Below are 23,502 nucleotides of genomic sequence, written 5' to 3'. Positions count from 1 at the left end.
AGCAGAGAATTGGAAGGCCTCTCCGCGCGCCGCACGCCCCCGCGCCCCCCGCCAGGGCCTGGAATAGAGGCGACAGCCAAGCAAGGGGAGTCGACCAGCAACCAGACACCCTCCAGCATGGGAGCCCTCACACCACACTGGGTCCTGTAGCCCTGAAGCTGAGGAGGTGGGAAGGCGGTGGCCCTTAGAACTCACTCCAAGACTGCCTGGCCAGGGGACATAGCTGGGAACCTCGAGGTACAAGCCTGCCAGGCCTGGTTGCGGGGACAGACCTTTGGGTGTCACCTGCTCTGGCCCCCGGTTGCTGGTGCTCCTGCCGCTGGGACCTAGAACAGACAGATGCAAGGGAGAGGGCGACCTGCTGTCAATCAGTGCAAAGCAGCAGTGATCATGAGGCCTTGGCTGAGGCGGATCCAGGGCCTCCTGAGCCACGGGGTGGGGACCACGCGCAAGGCCCCTCTGCAGATGGGGGGGTCGGGTCTGCATCTGGGAGGGCCAGCTGGCCCCATCTGGTAAAGAAGGCGCTGTCACTGCCCTTTGGGTTGTTGGAAGGCTTCCAGGAGATAGTGCCTGTGAGGACGCCCCGCCCAGCCTGCCTGGCAAGCAGCAGGTCCTAGGTAAATGGGCCTGGAACCTGTTAAAGCTCAGAGGTGACACACCTGGTCAAGGTCGCACCACTAAGGACCAGCAGAGCTAGATGGTGCACCCAGAGTCTCGGCTCAAGGCGGGGTTCCCTGCTCCCTAGGGCTGCCTGGGGGAAGGGGCGGCGGCTCTCCAGTGCTCAGAATTCTTGTTCTTCCAGGTCGGGTCATATACCCCGAGGTGCTAATGAAAGCACCAGTCTCAACCTGGGCTGCCAAGCGGGGGCGGCAGAGGGCACTTTTGCTGACCCAGAAGCAGCGCTGCATTGTGGGGGCCCTTAGGAGACGCTCCCTTCACTATCCTGCCCTTTGCTCCTGCATCGGGCCCCTCCTGGGAGCACGCCTGCGCTGTTCTCCTGTCCAACCAGCCATTCAGTCTCTTCCCAAAATTAAGGAGTAACAGCTGGGTGATGGGCACCTGGGCGTTCATTATACATTTCTCTATACTGCTGAGTATGTGTGAAATTATTTATATTAATTTTTAAAAAGTCTAGATGGATTGAAAATTTAAACATTAAAAATTAAGTCACAAAAGGGCTAAGGAAGATAAGAGGAAGGTGGTGATCTGTGAAATTTAGAAATTCTACAAGGGCAAGGCCAATGCAAGGCTTCAAAGTCACTCTCTTCCTTACAGTCCTGTGGCCCTCAGGTGACTGGCTGAGCTCACATGCCTCATCCTCCAGGAAGTTCTCCAGATTTCAACCCTTTGGATTAGGTTAGGACAGTGATTTTCAACTGGTGTGCCGCAAGACTTAAAACGTGCAATACCTGACTATTTAGTCATGGGCACTGACTTTTCCTTTAGATTGTCAAGTAAAAAAATGACAACAGCTAACACAACAATAGTTGTCTGGTGGAAATGAATCAAAATCATACCTTTTTTTTTTTTTTTTTTTTTTTTTTTTTTTGGCAGATTGGCAAAACACATTTTTTGTGCTCAGAATTTTAGTAATTGGTTTATATATGCCATGAGATGAAAAAGGTTAAGAATCACTGGGTTAGGAGTTAAATAATTGGAGATTTTTCTGGCCCACTTAGGCTAGGCGAGGTACTACATTATTTTATTTAATTACAGTGCACAAGGCCCTGTGACCCACCTCAGAGTCTGGGATGGAGGAGCCTGAAGCAGGTACTGGCAAGTTCTTTGATGAGGAATGAGTAAGGAAACCGGTGGCTAGCTCAGCCCTCCCCAGGTGCCTAGGAGGGCAGGTCCGAGCACTGGCTGCCCCCTCCCGCCCACACCCAGCCTCCTTCTCAGGCACCAACTCCTGTCCCAGCGTTCCCTTTACGACACCCCCCACCTCCACACCACCAGGTCCAGGCCCTGGGCTTGTCCCTCTGGTCCTGCGCTACTCTGGCTCCGAACCGTCCTTCCTAAAAAAGCATTGCCAGTTCCGAACATGCCCTTCTCTACCTGGAAGCTCTTCCGGCCCTCACTGAACATAAACCCCAAGTTCCTCCTCTTGTCCTCAAGGCCCTGTACCACCCATCACCCCTGCCACCTCCTTTCCCTGCCATGCCCCTTTACCACCGCGACCTACCTTGGGGTCTCTGGTGTCCGTGCCATTTGGGCCCAGCAACCTGCCTCTCTGTCCTCCTCCCTGTCGGTGGGTTGAAATGCCACCTGCTTAGGCAGGACGCCCACTACTCTGCGGCCTGTCTTACCACTACCTGGTGTAACCCAGGTGGTGTCTGACGTCCCCCACTGTGCGTGAACCGTGCACCTCTGTGGGGTGGACACAGCAGGCGCTCACTAGCGGGCTGTCCATGAATGCAGAGAACCCGCGGCCCGCGCCTCCCCTGCACCGTGCACACTCGTGGGTGCGTGGTGGGGCTTTTGCTGAACTCCAGCTCGGTTTCACGGAGCGCTACCCTGCCCAGCCCTGCCCAGCCCTGCCCAGCCCTGCCCAATACTTCCTCTAGTGCTTTTATAAACAAAGCAAAGCAGGTCATTAGTAAGTGCACAAGGTGTGATACTCTGTGGTACTGCTCTCGGAAGAAGATCGCGGGTACATCCTTCTGTAAGGCAAAAGGGACAATCTTTTTTTTTTCCCTTAACACGGTGGTGAACGCAGTCAGGGAAACTGGCATTTCACCTTCATCCTAGCTTCTGGCAGTACCTTTTTCTCCCTGGGTTACGTAGGGGTTAACCAAGGGGTGTAAATCGTACTCGCTCTGTTTATAAAATTCAACCGTGGAGAATGCGGGCATCGATCCCGCTACCTCTCGCATGCTAAGCGAGCGCTCTACCATTTGAGCTAATTCCCCAGCTCTAGGGAACTTCCGCCGCCGGCACACATTGTGGATCACGTCATCACCGGTTTCCTTCAGACCCTCCGATTCGCCCGCCCGCCCGCTGATCTCGCTACCCTATTGGTTCCCTTGCGGCTCCTAGCTCTGCGGCCATGATTGGTTTGGCTCAATTGTGTTTTAAAAAGCATGGGCTACCGGATTGGTCGTCCGACACGTCCGTCAAGGGGAGGCCCTGCTGTTGCTACGGCGTAGGGGGACCCAGCTAGGTTTCTCCTGGTTTCTGATTTGTTTCATCAGACTGGGTCCTAGAGGTTCCGGATCCGTCAAGTCCATGGGAAAAGAATGCGCCCCTCGCGCTTGACTGACTGGGCTTGAAAGCCAATTGGAGTGGGTGCAACCGGGAGGCAGGGCGCCCCAATAGACTTCAGGGGGCGGGAGAGGACAGCAAATGAGCGTGGAGCCGGGGGCGGGGCCAGGGCTACAATTGGTTGCGAGGCGCCGGAGGGAGGGCGGGGGGAACTCAAGGCCTGCTTGATACGTCCGCCATTTTGGGCGCTTCGCTGATGGTGTCGGTGAGCGCGTTTCCCGCCTGAGCGCAACTAGCGGCGGGTCGCCGGCACCTCCAGGTAATGAAGGGAGAGGGGGGCGGCGGAGCGGGCGGCGGCGCGGACTGCTCGGGGTGCGCGGCGCGTGGACGGCGGCGGGGTCCCTTCGCCGGGCCTCCGCGGCGCCGGGAGGCAGCGTCCCGGCCCCCTCCCCTCCCCCCCGGAATTCGCCGCTCCGCGGCCGGGGAGGCGCGGCGCCCAGGCTTCCCGGGCTGTCCCCGCCCGCGCCTGTCAGTCGGCCGCCGCGGGCCGCGGGCCGCGGACCGGGCTGCGAACTTTGTGCCCCCGTTGAGGTCCGCGGCCTTGCGCGGCAGCGGGCAGGCCGGCCGGGCCGGGCGCGCCCCTAAACCCGACCGGGCCCCGCTCCTCCCCGGCCTGTCGCCCGGGGCGCCGCCTCACGCGCAGTCCCCGGAAAACTTCTCTCCGCGCGGGCCCTTGGAGCGTGTCAAGTTGAGGGGCGGCTCGCCGCACACTGGCGAAGACCATTGTTGGACCCTGTTCTCCGGGAAACAAGTTCTGTGGGTTTCTGTGCATTCGCCGCAGACTCTTCAGAAAACGCAGAAACCCTGCTCGGAGTATTGAAATAGCTTTGCGAGCAATTTTTTAACTCCGATGTTGTGGCTCGAATGTAGACGCGGTCACGAACGCCTCCCTGGCGAATATGAGCAAGGGGGGTGGTCCTTCTGGCCGCTGGAAGGACCTCCCTCTTAAAGAAGCCCGTTCGCTGTGCGCCTGGAGCGGTTTCCTCCAGGACGCTGCTCGCTCGCCTTGCGACTTGGACTTGGGGTTGTAGGTGCACGGAAGGAGCCCTTGGCTGGAGCTCCGTGTCCTGCCGTTTCCACCTCGGAGCTTTATGTAATTTTCACGTGTTTTCCGCGGGTCTCTTAGAGCTTTGTGGATATTTTGCTTTCATGGGAGGGGCGCTTGTTAGTGTGTCCTTCCATACTCACAGCACTGGATAGCGTGGACCTTGTCCCACTGTGTTAACGGGAATTTTCTTTCGGCTTTGCCCTCAAGGTCATGTTGCAGGGAGGCAGCGAGTGGGGCAGGGGCTCCAGGTTCCCAGCCGCTGGGACGTCTCAGCGGTGGTGATGTTGGAGCCGTCTGCGCTCTGGAGTCCGACTGCCGGGATTCGCATCTTGGTTTCACCGCTTTGTAGCTTGGTGACCTTGGGCAAGTTACTCAACCTCTCTGCTTACTCTGTAACGTGGGGATAATAATAATAATAATAATAATAATAATAGCGTCTACCGAGTAAGTTCGTTGGGAGTAAATGAGTTCATGCACTTAAAGCAGCTAGAAAAGGTATCTAGCATGTAGAATCAGCCTAATAATTAGTGCCTGTTAATTAAAATTAGATTTTTAAGTGTTTAGATACTATTAGGAAGTCAAATGAGTGTTTATGCCCTGCCTCTTAGTGAATGTTCTTAGAAACTCCAGTATTTTTAAGAGTCAGCTGGGCTGAGAAAATAAAGTGGAAATTTTTTCCAATTTTTTCAGGTGGTTGAAGATTCACTGAATTAGCTAAATGTTTCCTGGAGTCGTTGTTAATGGTGGTGCCTCGGGATGGTTTGTTTAGCAGGTGGTTCAATAAAGAAAAGCCCGCGGGGTGTTCGAGTCACATCCCCTTCCTCTGACTTGAGGGGGGCACATCCTGAGTGTGAGTGGCGCCCAAATCGCTCCCCTACAGTTGCTCAGCATCCTCCTGACTGGTCGTTCAGGCTTGAAAGGTTACTGTGTATTGAGATACACTTCAGTGAAGATAGTTCGGGAAGAAATAGTTGTCCTGGGTGGATGCTCTGAGAACTGTTTTGCATTTCAGTGGGTCCCATCAGGGAGTCGGGTATCTCACAGTGCCATCCACTCAGTCACACGCACACTCTCAGTCTTTCAGCTCCCGCCCATGTTCTCCTGCCTGGCACTCGAAGCCACGCTCACTCTCCCTTCCCTTGGCATTGCTTGCTTGGGACCTGGCTCGCCCTGGGAAAGTGTTATTTTGATAGACTCAGTCTTAAGTAGAGCTGAGCATCTTGCTGGTGTAACTTACTCAAGAACAGGAAGAAGATTGTTTGGGATTAGAAAACTAGCTTTTGTGCAAAGTATAGCCAAAAAAACCCCACATACAAACAACAAAAACCAACTTGCTTGTTTCAGTTAACTGCTTGAAAGTTTGAGAGTTAGACCATAGCTGGACATAAAAATGAATAGTAATCAGATTAAGACTGGACAGGATGAAGTTTGCTTAGCTTCTTTAAGTTTTGTATCAATTTGGTACAACGATAATGTACTTACTGCAGATAAAACAGGAGCTCTTCCTTAAAATGGTATTTTGTGGTATTTAGTTTGTTCCTACGATGAACTTGCATCTTGCAGTCTTGTATTTTGGGTATTTGTGAGGCAGCCTGAGTATATATTGGTCTAAAATTTTATAATGTTTGTATTACTCTTAAGAAGAAGAGTACATGATAGCAACAGAGAAGCTCTTGTCACATCTACTCACCTAAAACTCGGCACCGAGTTTATTTCATAAAAAGCAGCAGAAGCTGTGGTCTGGTCCTCCCTCTAAGTCAAGACCTGAGCCCCATTGTGGGCTGAACAGCGCTGGCTACCCTTAGCTACTTTTCTTAGGTGAGACGGACTGAAAAATAGACCTGGCCTCTTGGCTATAAGCAGCTTTCTTTTTTTTTTTTTTTTCTTTCTTAAGAGAATCTCGTATGATTGTTTTTTGATTTACTCTAGACCATTGCTTCTCAACTAGGGGGTGATTTTGCCCTCAAAGAAACATCTGGCAGTGTCTGGAGGTATTTTGACTGTGGGAATGGGCAATGTGCTACACTGGCATCTAGAGGCTAGAGGTTGGGGTGCTGCTGAACGTCCTGTGATGCGCAGGACAGCAACCCCCCTTCCCCGAAGTCCACACACACATGCTGTCTGCCCCCAAACCTAAGCGGTGCCAAGGTGAGAAATCCTGCTTTAGAGAGGTGCTACCCTGGCCTGCGTTGGGACCATTCGGGATACTTTTTAAGATCATGAATGATGGATTCCACCTCTGGAAATTTATGGTGGGATTGAAACTGTATCTTTAAAAGCTCCTCAGGTAATACGGAAGTGCAGCTGGGTTTTGGAACCGTTACACTAGACCAGAAATTTTAGGGACTACTGAGGGTCAAGGGACTCTTTGGGAGATCTATCTGGGAGCTGTCTTTGTTTACCTAGCCGCTGTCTCAGAGGTTACTTAGTGTGAGAGGTGGTGTACGTACATTATTTTCAGGTGCCTGAAGACAGCTTCGAAAGAAATTTTTAATAAATTGATGTGATAAAATAATGTAGGAAACTTTTTCCCCCATGAAAATAACTACCATATTGTGCTGGATTTAGCAACACTCTCCGGTGTTTAGGGTTGTTTGCTTCTGTGCTGAGTAACCCTAAACCTCGGTGATTTTTGAGTTTTGTGTCTTTTGCCTTCATCCTGTCCGGCATCTGTCAGTTCTGTTTTTAGATGCCAGCTTCATCATTATTTGATTCCCAGACAGTTAGCTCTGGATCAGTTTGCCACTTCTGCCCTTTGAGGGCCAGAGAGAAGCATACTCTGTGCTTAGCCTTTCACACAGGGACCCTTGCCTGCCAGCAAAGGGCGCTCCGCTGTGCCCTGGATTGTGCCCCGGGTGGGTGTTTTCCCCCTGGGGAAGACAAGCTACGGTAGTAAAGGGCAGAGATCCTTTTCTCACACAATTGAAACTTAGATAAGCTAGTTTATTGAATGAAAGAATGTTAGTATAAAAACTGTACACATTTTTAACAACTGAATGCTAATATCCGGACTTACAAAAAGATGATTATGTGAGCACTTTCTAATCCTTCATCCTTAAATTCGGTTTATGGCCTGACCAGTGTGGCCCCATTGGTTGGGCGTCATCCTGCAAAGCAAAAGGTTGCCGGCCTGATTCCCGATCAGGGCGCAGGCCTGGGTTGCAGGTTTGGTCTGGGTCTGGGCGCCTATGAGAGGCAACTGATGGATGCTTCTCTCCCTTTCTTTCTCCTGCTCTTCCCCCTCTCTAAAAATAGATAAATAAAATCTAAAAAAGAAAAAAAATGTGGCTTATGGTCATAGCTGAGAATGACAAGTAACCCTTCCATCTACTACTTCTGATCTTCATTTATTTGATCAGCAAACGTATGGAGTCTTTACTCTGTCAGGAGCTGTATTAGGGATTTGCTTAGGAACAGGTGCTTCACGGTGTGCAGTCGAGAAGGAGAGGCAGCAGTTACAAAGGAGATGCAGCTCTGGTGGCAGGCGAGGTACCAGCTTGTTAAAGCTGCGCGTGGCCTAAGTTAGGAGGCGCTCCATGAGAGGCCCCGGGGCTTCAGAGCTGAGGGTCTGTGTGCTGCTTGGGCTGAGATTGCTGGGAGTCTTTTTGCCAGAGAATAAAGGAGGTACCCCTTTGTTTCTCCTGTGTATTACGTGGTTGTGTTGACTTGTGTCTTTGGTTCAGTGTGTCTAAAAAGCAGTGCCGGTCTGCCCACACTGGTGAAGCTGCTCCATGGTGCCTGGTATGACTGATCCATGTCTTCTGCTCCATGGACATTGGGTGTCAGTCAGACCTGGAACACTGACTGGTTCCTTACTTGTCAGAGCTTGGTGTGGGTTCGCGGTAACCCTTGTGAACATCCTTGAAATTGGTGGGGCCTCCGGTGGGAAGGAGTTTCCCCCCTGCAGTCTGGATCGAGGTTGAGCGGAGTCTTCTGTGGCCTTTTGACTTGGGCTTAGATTTAGTTGCTCCGGGAACCTCTTTTCTTCCCCCCTCCCTCCCCCTTTATTTATTTTTTTCCTGGGAGAGGGGAAGATACTAGCTACTAGTTGGGTCAGTACCAGTTTGTTTCATGTTTTGGAGGATGATAAACTGACATCTGGATACCAAGCAGATTGGCTGGGTGGTAAAGAAGCAAGCAAAAGGGATCTTGGCAGTACTTGGAAAGCTTCTTAACCTTAACCGGGACATTTTCATGTCAAAGAGTTGGCAAAGGTCTGGGTTTACTCTGAGTAGAGGCATTTGAATACTTGTCACGTGCAGCTGACTGGTGTTGACTGATTTTATACATCAGGACTACACAGTTGGCTGTGAATTCGTACCAGTACAGTTTGATAGGTTATGAACATCTTTCTACTGACAGGAGGAGGCTCCGGTTTTGTACTTAATAACTCTGGAGAAAACCAGAGTATCATTAGTTGCAAAATTTATTACAGTGGGAATATATACTGATTTAGGATGTTTGTGCACCCTAGAGATTGACCGCCATGAAATCTGGTGACCTAAAGGAAAGATGAGTGAAAGATTGTTTTTTTTGGGACACTAGAGAGCAGAATAAAAAAAGACTGCAAAAAAAGTAAAAATTAAAGACGCAGAAGTAAGAGTATGATTGAACATTGAGTCAGACTTGGAGAAGTGCCTATTTTCTATATTAATTTTTTTTTTAATCTCGAAGACGTGTCTATTCATTTTAGAGAGGGAGGAAGGGACAGAGAGAGAGAGAGAGAGACAGACAGACAGACAGACATCCATCGATGTGAAAGACAAACATCAGTCGGTTGCCTCCCATGCACATCCCGAATGGGAATTGAACTGCAATCTAGGTATTTGACCTGACTGGGAATTGAATCAGTGACCTTCTGGTGTATGGGAACTGAGCCACCCGGCCAGGGCTTATTTTAATTTTTAATAAGATCATATGTTCAAAGAATATATCAACATGTGTACAGATATTGCATGTTAAAACCAATAAGTGTGAGCCCACTCACGAGCTTAAGAAATACGATGTTGCTGCTGCATTTGGCTCCCTGTGTATCTCCTGCCCTGACCACTTCCCTCTTCTGAGCTCCCAAGTCAGGCTCTCCCCTGCGTGTGTCATTTTCATGCTTTACTTTGTGGTGTGACATAAGGACACACTCACATGTATCACATAAGGATTCTTAATTTTTGTACGTCCTTATATGAATTGAATCATTTTGTTTTATGTCCCCTCAAATTGTTTTTGAGATTTGTTTATTCACATATTTACACTTACTATGTCTTAGGCACTCAGACTTCTGATGCTGAGTGTGTTGGCGGTGAGCAATGCAGACAAACGTCTCTGTCCTCACAGAGCTTACATTTTAGTGGGGAAAGACAGCAGAAGAGTGGGAGATGGGGCCGCCGTGTGTGATACAGCAGGGAAGAGGGCGGGCGGCTGGGTGCTGTTTGCAGATTGGAAGAGGGTGGTCTGGGGGCCTCCCTGAGGAGGGGCTCTGTGACAAGAAGGAGGTGAGGCCGAGAGCCTGGTGGCAGTGGTGTGGGTGGGGCGGGAGGAGCCTCCTAGGCCGGGAGCCCAGTGTGCCTGAGGTGCTCCACGGGCAGGAGGAGGGACAGCGGGCGGAGGCCAGCCTGGCCGGAGGGGGGGGGCCCCGGCGAGAGCGGGTGGCGGGGGTGAGGGGGGGCAGGGTAGGGGTGGGAGCCCTGCACACAGGCTTCTGTTAGGATTTTGTCTTTTTCCCTGAATTGGACGGGACGTTGTAGTGTTTTGAGCAGATGTGTGATGTGAGATCTGATTTAAGTTTTTAAAAGGCCCCCTTAAAGTTGTGTGAAGAATAGCTGCCGCTTTACCACTGCACGGAATTGGCAGCGGGACTGAGGGGGACACGGGTAGCAGTGAGAAGCGTTGGTGTCTGGGATTTGCCGAGAGCGAGGGGGAGGGATGATGGGGGGGAGGTTGCTGTGGGAGTTGCCGTTTAAGGGGAACGGGGAGACCGCGGGAGGCACAGGCTGTGGAAGCCGGATCAGGAGTTGGGTTTGGGACGCGGGTAAGTTTGAAGCTTTTAGAGGCAGCTGGAGATGCGGAAGAGTAAAGTGTTCGGAGGTGAGGGGAGAGGTCGGCACTGACGATAGGACTGGGAGCCGAGGACAAGTCCTGCGGCCCAGGGAAAGGCTGGGGGCCGGGCCGCGTCAGCCAGGAGAGCGGGCGCCATAGGCAAGCCGCCGGCCGCCCCGTGAGGCCCGCGGGGCTGTGGTCGGGGAGGGCCGGAGGCCCCTGCCCCAGGCTTCCGCGGTGAGCTCAGGTCCCTCGAGGACCCAGGCCTGTCCACTGGCTTTGGCAGGACAGGGCATTGATGACCTTGATGAGCAGTTCCCAGAGGGTGGTGTGGGAAAAGCCCGGGGGGGGGGGGGGCGCGGAGAGAATACATGAAGGACCGAGGGAAGGGGACCACAAGCAGGGAAAGTCAGTTCTTTCCCAGGCACCTGCCACGACGCTGAAGGGAGATTGGGGGCCCTGAGAAGGTTTGTTGAGATGGGAGAAATTACAGCATTTTTGTTGGATTGGTAGGTGACGGCTCTGTACAGAATGAACAGTTTGATGAAGCGAGAGAGGAACAGTACTGGAGCCTTGCTTTGAGAGGCCCCAGGGGACCGGCTGAGAGGGGAGTCCGCAGCCGCCGCCTGGGTGGGGTGGGTAGCAGAGCAGGGGGCTGGGGTAGTGGGAGCAGCCGACATTTCCTCTTGTCCTTCCCAGGGAAATGGGAAGGTTATCAGCAGTCAGAGAACGGGAGGGTGAGTAGGGGCTGGGGGTTGTGGGGAGAGAGGAAAAGGTAGGGGATATGCTGCGGTTAAGTCAGATGAGAACTTGAGTGGATTAGCACTGTGGGAGGGCCCATCTGAGGGGAGGGATCGGGGCAGAGGCGGCAGTGGGTGCCGCGCAGTTGTGTCAGAGTTGTGTAGCACGCCCACCCCCTCCTGGGCCCACAGTCCCCAGCAAAGGTGGCAAAGCCAGAGCAGGTCAAGGGAGCGATTCTGCTGGTGGGGCATGCACTTGAGGTTGGGAAGCGCGGAGGCGAGGAGGGGGTGGGGATAGAGAGGTGCGCATCGCACAGTGGTGCGTTGGGCTGTAGCTCCTCCCTTTTCGCCTGTGTGTCCTCGCTGGGACTCAGTACGTCCCACTTACTCTGTCCTGTCTTTGGAGGGTAGGGTTGTTTTCAGTAAAGAAACAACGATGTTGTGAACAAGTGCAAAAACACTCCTGTAGGATATAGACCTTACGGGGCAGTGGGGCCTGCACATCTTTAACCTCAGTGGACGGTGCCGACTGTTTTCCTGAACGCTCCTCCAGGTCACCCTCCCCGCAGCGCTGCTCTGCACCGCGCTAGCCCTTGGCATTGTCAGACTTTTCCTGCTTTGCCAGTTTCTTGGGTGTGAATTTATTTGTCATTTAAAAAAAATAACAGCTTCATTGAGGTATAATTCACATACCATAGAGTTCACCCACTTAAAGTGCACTAAAAATTTGGTGGGTTTTAGTATATTCATGGAATTGTGTAGTGGTCACCACAGTCATTTTATCACCTTCCAAGGAAACCTTGTACCCATTAGTAGTTATTCACCATTTCTGCCTGACCTCTAGACAACAACTACTCCTCCCCTTTCCATAGATTTGCCTATCCTGGATATTTCATGTAAGTCGAGTTATACTTTATGTGGTCTTTTGTTTCTAGCTCCTTTAACTTAGCAGAATGTTTTCAAGATTCATCCATGTTGTAGTGTGTCAGTATCAGTATTTAATTGCTTTTTATTGCCAAATAATACTCCATGGTGTGGCTATACCACATGTTATTTATCTGTTTATCAGCTGGTGAATGTTTCGGTTGTTTTCACTTTTTGACTGTTAATACTGCTGCGAGCATTTGAGTACAAATCTTTCGGTGGACACGTGCTTTTATTTCTCTTAGTATATACTTAGGAGTGGAATTGTTGGGTAGTATGGTAACTTTAATTTTTTAATTTTAACTTTTGATTTTTAGGGACGGGGAAGGGGGGGAGAAAGAGGGAGAGAAACATCAGTGTGAGAAAGAAACACCAACTGGTTGCCTTCTGAATGAGCCCTGACCTAGAACCGAACTCACAGCCCAGGCATGTGCAGTGATCAGAATCAAGCCAGCGACCTTTCGGTTTGTGGGAGGACACCCAACCAGCTGAGCCACACCAGCCGGGGTGGGTAACTATGTTTAGATTTTGAGTGGCTCCACCGTATTATATTCTTACCAACGCTATATCAGGTTTCCAATCTCTCCGTGTCCTTGCCAACATTTATTATTTTCTGTTTTAAAAAAATTGTAGCCATTTTAGAAGTGCGAGGTGTGGTATCTTATTGTAACTTTGATTTGCCTTTTGCTAATGATAATGCTTTTGAGCATGCTTTTGTGTGCTTATTGGCTTTTATGTCTTTAGAGGAAAGTCTATTTAAATACTTTGCTCATTTTTGTTAATTTTTATTGGCATGGTTTTAATGTTCCTTTCTCTGATTACTAAGGAAGTAGAGTATCTTTTGGCTTTTTGGATTTCCACTTTCGTGAAATGTCTGTTGTCGGGGGTTTTTTGGTAGGAATTCTTATATATTCTGATTAATAATCTTTTATTAATTATCTGTGACATATATCTTTTCCCAATTTGTGAATTGCCTTTTTACTGCATTTACAGGATCTTTTTTAAAAAAAGTGGTTATTGAAAGCTTGGAATGAGAGGGCTGAAAGGATCTCAGTGCCTTGCTCTTTACCTATAGCCTTGTGCTGCCCAGGCCTAAGAGACAGGGCTTTGGTTTGTGGGTGGTTGTCTTTTAAAAGTCTTGCACATCTTTTGTTAGATTTATTCTTTGGATACTTTATAGTTTGTTTTGTTTTTCTTTTGCTGTTGTAAGTAACTTTTAAGTTAAAATTTCTATTTGCTGGTAAATGGAAATGCAGGTGACTTTATATGCAACACTTATATGCAGTAACTTCTCTAACTTAATAATTTGCCTCTGGACTCTTTTGGGGTTTTTATGTAAATAATCATCTCATCTTTGAACAATGACAGTTCATTTCTTTCCAGTCCTTTTACTTTTTATATCTTATCGCACTGCTTCAGGACAGTCATTACAGTGGAAAACATAAATGGCAGTGGCAAACATCATTGTATTCCCGGTTTTAAAGGAAATGCTTTAAGCTTTCAACTTTAAACGTGTGGGTATTTTTTCTTTAACAGGTTGAGGAATATTCCTTTCATCTTAGTTTATAGGTAATTTAAAAAACTCAAGTGGATATTGAACTTAACTGAATGCATTATCTGCATCTATTGAGATGATGATAATATGATTTTTCTCCCTTTAACCTGATAGTGTAAAAAGTTGCTCTAAAAGGTAATACTGAAATTAACTTTACATTTCTGGGATAAATCCAGTTTGATCATGATACATCCTTCTTTTAAAAAAATACTTTTGGGGGTATGTTTTAGTTTTTCCTTGTTAATCTGTGAGGATTTGTGGGTCTGTGTTAATTGATAAGATTAGTCTGTATTTTTTTTTTTTTCTTAAAGATTTTTATTTTCAGAGAGAGGAGCAGGGAGGGAGAAACGGAGAGAGAGAGAGAGAAACAGATTGGTTGCCTGTCACATGCCCTGAACCAGGGGCCTGGCCCAAGCCAGGCCTGGGCCCTGACTGGAATCAGACCAGCGACCCTTTGTTTCCCGGGCCAGTGCTCAGTCCACTGAGCCACACCCGCCAGGGCAGATTAATCTGTAGTTTTATTTTTTTATCAATTTTGATGACTTTGATCGTCAAGGTTATTCTAGTCTAATAAAATAAAGCTGTAGTAAAGACTTTTTATGTAAAGTTGGAAATACTTGGTTTTGCAGTGTTTGGCATTGTAAAACTTGCCCATAAAACCATCAGGGCCTGGTGCTTTTTGTCTGAGATTTCAAAATTACTGATTTGGTTGCCTTAATAGTCACAGGATCATCTTTATTTTTTCTTGAGTCACATTTGATAATTTATATTTTTCTAAAGTGATTTTTGTCTGCATTTTCACATATATTGGCAGAAAATTCTAATTTCTTGTTTTTTTAACCTCTGCCTTATTTGTAATTAATCTTTAATAATTAGCTTTTTAAACAGGATGCTTTGGTCATTATTAGCTTTTTCACATACTTATACATACATGCATATGCACCTAAATAAAGCAATAATGTCTCTTTAGTCCTGTTTTAGCTATGTTCCAAAGTATTGGTGTGTAGAATTCCTATCTTCTAGTTCTGAATATATTCAAATTTTCATTTGATTTCTTGTTTGACTTAGAAATTTAGAAAGAATATTGAAAAATCTTGGTGTATAAAATATCTTTTTTTTTCTTTTATTGATTCCAGAGAAAAGGAAAGGGAGAGAGAAAGAGGGAGAGAATCATAGATGTGATAGAGAAACATTGATTGGTTGCCTCTTACATGCTCCCAACCAGGGACCAAACCCTTCCCGGATATTGAACCCGCAGCCCAGGCACATGCCCTGATGGGGAGTCGGCCAACCTTTCATTGGCCGGATGATGCCCAACCAACTGGGCCACACCAGCCACGGCACAATACATGTTTTTTAATCTTCGTTACTGATTGTTAACATGATCGTGTTAATGAAATGTAGTCCAATGTGATTTTGATTCTTTGAAATTAGTTCAGGCAATTTTAACATTGTCTAGTTTGTGGCAAATTCTTATCAATATTCCATATATGTTTAAAAAGAATGTGTGTTTCTGATTTCACAGTGAGGTTTTTTTCATGTCTATTAGATCAAACACATTAATTGAATTCACATTCAGACTAATATCCTTCACTGGTTTAGTCAGCTTGTGCTGTCAGTTATAGAGAAGGATGTTGTTAAAACCCCTTGTCATGGGAGGTTTGCCAAATTTCTGTAGTTCTCATTTTTGCTTTGTGCCTGTAAGTTTAGAATTGTTAAGTTCCCCATTACTTGCACAATTTGTGAATCTCTATTTCTAGGAATGTTTTCTCCATTAAAATATGTTTGTCAGATGTTGGTATAACTGCCAAGTGACTTTTGGCTAATGTTGGCTTGATAATATATTTTTCTGTCCTTTCACTATTAAGTTTTTTGTGGCTTTAATGTTTTTCAGGTACGTCTTCTGAAAACAGCACACAACTAGATTGCATTTTTATAATTTGAGTTTAAATTGATGAGTTAGTCCATTACATTGAGATAGAAGTATTTAGTTTATTATCTTCTTTTGTGCTTTCTAATTTGGCTTTTTTCCTGTTCTTTTTTGTTCCTTTTCTTTGTATTGTGGAATTTTTTTTCTTCATTCCTGTTCATCTTATATACCCAAACCCAGTAATACATTGATCAGACACATTTTTCTTGGTAATCTTATACATTTCATATTTAACTTACAGTTAAAGTTAATGGATATCTTTACCTTTGTAAGAACCTTACAATGCTTTAGTTTTATACTTCTTCCCAATTTTATGCTGCTGTTGCCTAATTTTCATTTTGTTGCTCTTGAAGTCCCACAAATTAGGTGTTTTATATGTATTTATATATATAAATGGTCTGTCCAGAAAAAGTCCAGCCTTTGTTACTATAATGAGAGCAGTTTGCACACCATTGTAGCCTGGCAGCCAAGGAGAGTGGACGGGAAGGCACATGTGTGAACAATGACAACTTCACTGTACTAGTCAGTGGGGGCGGTAGATGCCATTGAGTGAGCATGTGTACTGGGTGGCCACATTCAAAATTACTAAGTGGGTAGGGCCACGAATCTGCATCAAATTTTGTGTTAAGCTTGAACATTCCTCCACAGAAACTACTCTTGTGATTCAGAAGGCTGCAGTGAAGGGCAGCTGGTGATTGGCAGCTTCATTATGGCAACACACCCGCTCATGCATCATGTCTTGTGCAGAGTTTTTTGACAAAACATGAAATCACCTAGGTGACTCAGTCTCCTCTACAGCCCAGATTTGCCCCCCACCCCGCAACTCCTGGCTTTTACCAAAATTAAAATCACCTTTGAAAGGGAAGAGATTTCAGACTGTTGATGAGATTCAGGAAAATATGAGGGGGCAGCTGATAGCAATTGGGAGAACTGTGTGAGGTACCAAGGTACCTACTTGGATAGGGGACTGAGGCATCATTGTCCTATGTCCAGTGTTTCTTGTATCTTTTTCAATAAATGTCTCTTTTTCTTATTACCTGGCTGGATACCTTCTGGACAGACCATATCTATCTGTCTGTCTGTCTGTCTGTCTATCTAAAATGTCATTCTAGAAAGTAATTTTTGGCTAAAACCCATGTGTAGGTGGGTCATTATTTTCCCTTAGCACTTTGCCGTATTACACGTCTTTTTCCATTATTGCTATTGAGATTAATTAGAAGTTAGCCATTGGTTTTTCTTTATCCAGAAATCTGAGGTGTTCTGTACCTAAAGCACTTACTATGTTGGCCAGTCCAGCAGATATGTTTACTCTCTTTTATTTTTAGGTTGCTGGTGTTGCCTTTTATTTTGAATTACTCTTTTGGTGTCTGGCTAACTCTGAATAACCAAGTACCAGACATGTTTTGGATAAGTATTCAGAAACTTTAAAAATTACATATTGGAGTATGTTCATTTTAAGAGCTGGCAATGTGAAATTTTTTCTTCTTTAATATGGAGTGTTCCTGTGTCAATAATGAACTTCTTAGAGATTTTTATGCTCCTTCGCATTAGTTAACTGATTTTTATACCATATCCAGAAATGGGAAAGATTTCAAGGATAATTATCTTTTAAAATCAGAATCATTCAGTTGCCAGAAAACGTTTATGTGAACCTTAAATGTGACTCTAGGCAAGTACAGAACAGTAACAACAAATGTGGAAAAGGGATGTGGATCAAAATAGATTTTGAGCTGTGAAGCAAGGCAGAGAGTGGAGTTCAGCATTGTAATGCACAGCCTGCCCCAGGGGAGGCTGTGTATTATACTTATTTCTCTATAGTGGAAGTGTTTTCTTCTGTTTCAGTCAGAAACGGGAGGCATCGGGGGACATTATGGCATGTGGGTTGCTGGGCTACGGTGGGACTTCACTTTGTGACGCTGTGGCCAGCAGGCCTCTAAGTCGTGGCCCTGCTTCCCCGCAGCCTTCCCTGAGGGGGACCAGGTGGTCTGGGGCCAGCAGCGCAGCCCCAGAGCAGAGGCTTTCTGCCCGCACCCCCCCGGGCCCCGCCCCCCCCCCCCCCCCCCCCCCCGTGACTGTCAGCAAGGCCAGAGAGCTTGATGGACATGCATAGGCTGTGCAACTGTTGTTTTCATGAAACTACAAAAAACAAATTTTGATAATCTTCCAGGGCATTGAGGAGGGAATGAAGGAGGACTGTAGAGGGCATGGGGTAGAGAGAGAGCTGGTTTAGCAGAGATGTTTTGAGATCTAAAAAGAAACACAGCTGGGCATGCTTGTGTTAATTCCCAAGAACAAGTAGAGAGAGCCCATCCCTACCTTTTACCATGTTCTCAGGCCTGGCTTTCCACTTTGGGCATCAGTTACTGCTGCTTCCCCTCGTAGTTAGTGGAGACCTTCAGCAGCCTGCCCGTCCTTGCCCACTGTCTGCCTTACATTGGAGAGTGCCACTGGTCTCTTCCTATTTTGTTTGCCCAGTGCCTGTTGTTCCAGTTGTCGCTTGTGCTTGATGTGTTCCATCACTGTTGTTCCCATGATGGGAGTGGGATGTTCGCCTCTCCTGTGAGGACGCGGCCCCTGGGAGGCAGGGAGGCAGGGAGGCAGTCCGGCCAGAGTGGGTTAGAGGAAGGGCCGTTATGTTGTTGAGAATCGGATTGGAACCTCGGCTTGACCACTGACTAGCTGTCTGACTTGGGACAAATCATTTCACCTTTCTGACCCCAGATTCTTTGCATGTAAAATGGAAATATTATTAAAGTTCTCTTTTTTCCATAGGAAATAACTTTGGATAATTTGAATTTGTGGGTTCTGGGGGGCAAGTGTTTTTGAATGTAGAAGTCAAAAACTTTCATAGAATAATGGTTATGGCCAAGCTGACTTCGTTAATGATTAACATGTTTTATGAACTCTTTTACTGATTTTGGTTTTGAAATCTTGACTAGAAGTAGGATATTGTGAGTTTTTTTTTTTTAATCCTCACCCAAGGATATGTTTGTTTATTGATTTGAGAGAGAGAGAGACACACACAGAAACATTGATGTGAGAGAGAAACATTGATCAGTTGCCTCCCATATGCACCCTGACTGGGGACCTAACCCTCAATTTAGATATATGCCCTGGCCAGAAATTGAACCCTCAACTTTTTGGTGCATAGGACGACGCCCCAGCAACGGAGCCTCCTGGCCAGAGCTTGAGTTTTTTGTTTGTTTACATTTATTGATTACAGAAAGAGGGGAAAGGGTGGGAGGGAGAGAAACATCTATATGTTGTTCCACTTACTTATGCATTCACGGGTTGATTCTTATATGTCCCCTGACCAGGGATCAAACGTGCCACCTTGGCACAACCTTGGCATGCCCGCAACTTTTGCATATCTGGACAGTCCTCCAACCAACTCACCTATGTGGCCAGGACGAATTTTTTTTCATTCTATTGCCATTTTCCTGTTTGGAATACAAAGCCCTAATTAAAAAAAATTACTTAATATATGATTATATTTGCTTTGAAAAAAATAAAATTACAGAAAGGACTAAAGATTCTTCTGATCACCTTCTCCCAGGCCTTTTTCACCTCTGCTTTTAATAGTTTTATGTCTACTTTCCTAATTTTTTTCTGTGTATTCACATACTTATATATTATTATGGAAACTACATAGCATTGGGAATTTACACTTTAAAAAAGATCACTTGTCACTCTTCACGGAGTCCCGTGCAGAGCACCTAAAGATTTTGCCTCATTCTTTTTACTCGCTGCACAGTGAAAGGGCACTGAACAGCCACTGCCTGTATCAGTGGGCTGTAAGTTTTTTTTTTTAAATCACAATTCAGCTTTTAGTTGGGTATAATAGGCACTTTGTACTTAGAAGCTTTTACAAGTACAGTGTTTGCTGCAGAAGTAGGTAAAATGCTAAATCATAAGCTGGATTCTTTTGCTTTTTGTATTTGCATGTAAAGTAAGCATTACACGGGAAAACCTTTTTAAAGAAGGCTTTTTCTATTTCCTTTGCAGATGATTCACCACATTGCTTTTAAGTTCTACTATAAATGAACAATTAGCAAACCTTCTATTGTAATATATATATAACATGAAATTTATATTCTAACCATTTTTAAAATTGAACATTATTTTATAGAGCAATTTTAGGTTTACAGCAAAGCTGAGTCTGAAGCACAGAGAGGCCCCCCCCCCCGGCGTGCCCCTGCCCCACCCTCACCCCTTTCCGCTGTCTGCGGCACTGGGGGGGCGCATTTGACACAGCGAGCGAACTCCCACTGAGGCCTCGCATCGCCCGAAGTCCGCAGTTTACCTGAGGGTTCACTCTTGGTGGTGTAAGTTCTTTGGGTTTTGACAAATATATATGAGGTGTATCCAGCGTTGTTATATCCTGCAGGATGGTGTCACTGCCCTAGAAAGTGTTCTCTGTGCTCCACCTATTCATTCCTGCTTCCCACGTGGCCCCTGACTACCTTTTTACTGTCTCCATCATTTTGCCTTTTCCGGAATGTCATGTGGTTGGAGTCACACAGTATGTACCGTTCTGAGACTGGCTTCTTTCACTTACTAATCAACACTTAGGATTCCTCCATGAGTTTTAATGGCTTGATAGCTCATTCTTTTTAGTGCTGAGCAATACTGTATGGTATGGCTGCACCACAGTTTATTTTATCCACTCGCCTCCGGGTTGTGTCCGAGTTTTGGCAGTTATCGGTAAAGCTGCTATACACATCGTGTGCAGGTTTTTGTGTAGATACGAATTTCCAAGTCCTTTGGATAAATAACGAGAAATGTGATTGCTAGATGGTATGGTAAGAGCACATTTAGTTTTGTAAGAAGCTACCAAACTGCCCTCCAGAGAGGCTTTGACATTGTGCGCTCCCAGCAGCAGCGCAGGAGGGTTCTTGTGCTCCACAGTCTCACCGGCATTGCGCGCTGCCAGTAGATCCGTATTTAGCCATTCTGATAGGTGCGCAGTGGCATCTCGTCGTAATTTTAATTTGCATGTCCCTGATGACATGATGTGGAGCATCTTTTCATATGACATAATTTTTAATGGCTACATCTACTTCACTGGATGGATGGAAGAACCTTGGTGCAGATAAAATCATTTTTATTTATCACTGGGTGTTTAGGTACCATGTGTCGGTGAAGGGCCTGGGTTATTTGTCCCATGGTAGTCCCACAGGACCCTTTGTCCTCTTACATTTACACGTTTCTCTTTTTTTCTGTTTTAAATGCTTTGGACATTGTTATAAGACTTTTTTCCTCAGGATGAATTCATAGAAACAGAATAATTTGGTCAGAAGATGTTAGATTTTAACACCTTTCAATGTCTGTGGCCAGAAAAACCAGGCCAGTTTATACTTTTACCAGTGGTTCCAGCCAGTTTTATATTAAGAAACTTAAGAATAATTTTTTAGGGAAAAACTTCAACGTGCACAAACGTAGAATGGTTTAATGAACCCTCAGTTGCCCAGTACCCACCACCGTATGCCCAAGGCCAGTCCTGTCCTACTTCTTTCCCACTTACTCCCTCACGCCTCACTTTTCTCCTGTATTCTGTTTTAAAACTCCTTTGGATTACAATACAGATGCAAAGACACATGCGTATTGTGAATGAATTTCCACAAGCTGCAACCTAGCTGGGTAATTACCCCAGATGTCCCCTCTGTCCACCACCAGTGATTTCCTCCTTGCCGAGGGCAACTGGCAACCTAGCATCTAACTGCACGGATGAGTTTTGCCCAGTTTTGTTTCTTAAATGCGTAGAATCTTACTGTATATTCTCTTGTATCGGAGTACTCTCTCGCATTGTGTGTGGGATTGTCCGTGTAATCGCACCCAGTTGATTTTTCTTGTTGCTGTATGCGGTTTCACTGTATGAAGTTTTATTCTGTTGAGGGACAGTTGGCTAGATGCCACTTTAGGGCTATTACATATCATGCTGCTCTGAACAAAGTTTGTATCTTTGGTGAATGTGTGAAAGCGTTTCTTTTGGAACTGTATCTAGGAGGGGAGCTGTGAGGTCACAGAGAGAATGCATATGTTTGGGTTTGGAAGACCGAATCACACTTCCACCAGCAGTATGTAAATTCTACTTTGTATCCTCCCTAATAGCTCTTATTTTTATTTTTTTTCTTTTAGCTATACTTCTAGTTGTTTGATAGCTTATGGTAGTTTCGGTTTGCACTAGTGAGGTCAAGCACCTTTTCCTACTTTTATTGGTTATTTGGGAATCCTTTTTTATGAAAAGTAAACAAGTTTTTGTTCTTTTTTCCTATTGTATTATCTCTTTTTCTTATTATGTTAGCTGTGTGGCTGCATAGCACGTTACTGTCTTAGTGGCTTATAACAACAGCAGACATATGTTGCCTCCCAGTTTCTGTGGGTAGGAACTTGGGAGCGGCTTGGTTGGGTGGTGGTGGCTTGGGTGTGCTCAGCCCTCCAAAGGCTTTTCTGCAGGGGGAGGACTCTTCCCGAAGCAGATCACCCGCACGCCTGACAGGTTAGGCCTGGCTCTTGGAGGGCGCCCTGGTTTCTTTTCAAGTGGGCCATTGTCAGGGGTTCCTGGGTGTCCTGTCCTCAGAACATGGTGACTAACTCTGCCTCAAAAGAGTGACTTGAGAGAAAGCACCAAGTGTAAGCTGTTATTTTTATGACCTTGCCTCAGAAGTCAAATGACATTTACTTTTGCCATGTTCTGTTTGTTAGAAGAGAGTCACTCAAATCATCCCATCTTGTGTTCAGAAAGAGAGGAGTTGGGCTCCATTTTTTTTGAATGGATAAGTGTCAAAGAATTTGGACATATTTTCAAACACAACACTTGGTGGTGTCTCTTTGGTTCTGGGCGAGTCTTTCAGGAGATACAAGTGCAGTGAATGTCTTTGCTTGCTCTGTTTGTTGTCCTCATGTCTTTTGAGAAAGAGAAGTGACTGTTAATGTAATTCATTTATCAATTTTTTCAATTATAGTTAGCCCATTCCATTATTACTTTGAAGAAAATGTCAAAATAATTATTTTGTTTTTCTGTAAATAGTATGTCAGTATGTATATTTCAAAGGTAAACACTTCTTTGGTTTTAACCATAACATAACCACAAAACTCTCATAATTAAACCCCATACATTTGCTTAATATTATTCAGTACTTTGAGTTGAAATTTCCATTTGTCTCAAATATCATAATTTTTTGTATAGTTTAATAATTTTGACAAGTCAGGATCCAGATAAGGCCCACCGGTTTAAAACAACCTGTGGATTACCTATTTATCATTCTTTCCGGCCCCTCCCCCAACCCCATCCCTTTTTGGGAAGATCTGGACTTTTCATTTCGTGCCGTCCCCTCAGGGTTCTGCGTTCGGTACCCAGGCAGTTTCTCTTTGGGGTAGGGGGTAGTAGAAGGGCTTTGTTGCTGTAGCTAGTGTTGCTTCTTTGGTTGTGATCTGTCTCTGGAGGTTGGATTGTGGACTAAAATTGAAATTTTTAAAGCGCTTTTGAATTAAATCACATTTTCTGTAGAGCTGTTCTATACTAAAATGTAGTGATGTCTGTTTTGGAGTCAGCTTTCTTCCCCATCACTTTCTGTCTGTTTGTGAGGCCGTCTGAGTGCACATTTTGTCTTCTGTCAAATGACTCCGGGCAGACTGGAAGCCTTGTGGTCTGGAGCACCCCACACCCTCTCTGGTAGTCTAAACGCTGCAGGGCAGAGCGCAGCCGCTGGCTCTGGTTACGGGGAGCAGCGGCTCTTGGCCGGCTCTCGGCCGGCTCTCGGCCGGCGAGCATTTCTAACACTTGAAGTTCCTGCCTGTGCAGTCGGGGCGCTACTGACCTCTTTTTCCCTCAGGTTGTCAAATTAAAAACTGACAGCAACCAACACAACAATAGCTGTCCAGTGTGAATGAATCAAAATTATACCTAGTTTTCTGACAGATTGGCAAAAAATATATTATTTAGTATGCCGCAGAATGTTAGTAGTTTGTTTGGGCCAGTAGATGAGAAATGCTGAAAATCGTGGCCTTA

The 23,502-nt window shown here is 46.2% G+C and overlaps 1 protein-coding gene and 1 non-coding gene across 14 annotated transcripts in view; one reads left to right on the top strand and one right to left on the bottom strand.

Annotated features, from left to right (window-relative positions):
• Positions 1-2,836: 2,836 nt before the first annotated feature.
• On the bottom strand, positions 2,837-2,909 carry TRNAA-AGC (transfer RNA alanine (anticodon AGC)). The gene has a single exon. It is a non-coding gene; the product is annotated as a tRNA-Ala (tRNA).
• A 512-nt stretch (positions 2,910-3,421) lies between these two features.
• Positions 3,422-23,502, top strand: part of PPP6R3 (protein phosphatase 6 regulatory subunit 3) — a 112,838-nt gene continuing 92,757 nt past the window's right edge. For all 13 annotated transcript variants that reach the window (XM_054570775.1, XM_054570785.1, XM_054570784.1 and 10 more), the window contains exon 1: positions 3,422-3,520. The gene's annotated coding sequence lies outside the window, so the exon portion shown is untranslated. The remainder of the gene's footprint in view (positions 3,521-23,502) is intronic.

The sequence above is a fragment of the Pteronotus mesoamericanus genome, unplaced genomic scaffold, assembly GCF_021234165.1.
Source record: "Pteronotus mesoamericanus isolate MK-2021 breed Mesoamerican mustached bat unplaced genomic scaffold, CSHL_Meso_final contig_214, whole genome shotgun sequence".
NCBI classification, from domain to species: Eukaryota; Metazoa; Chordata; class Mammalia; order Chiroptera; family Mormoopidae; genus Pteronotus; species Pteronotus mesoamericanus.
Note: the sequence above shows the minus strand (reverse complement) of the source record. Positions and strands in the feature narration are given on the sequence as shown.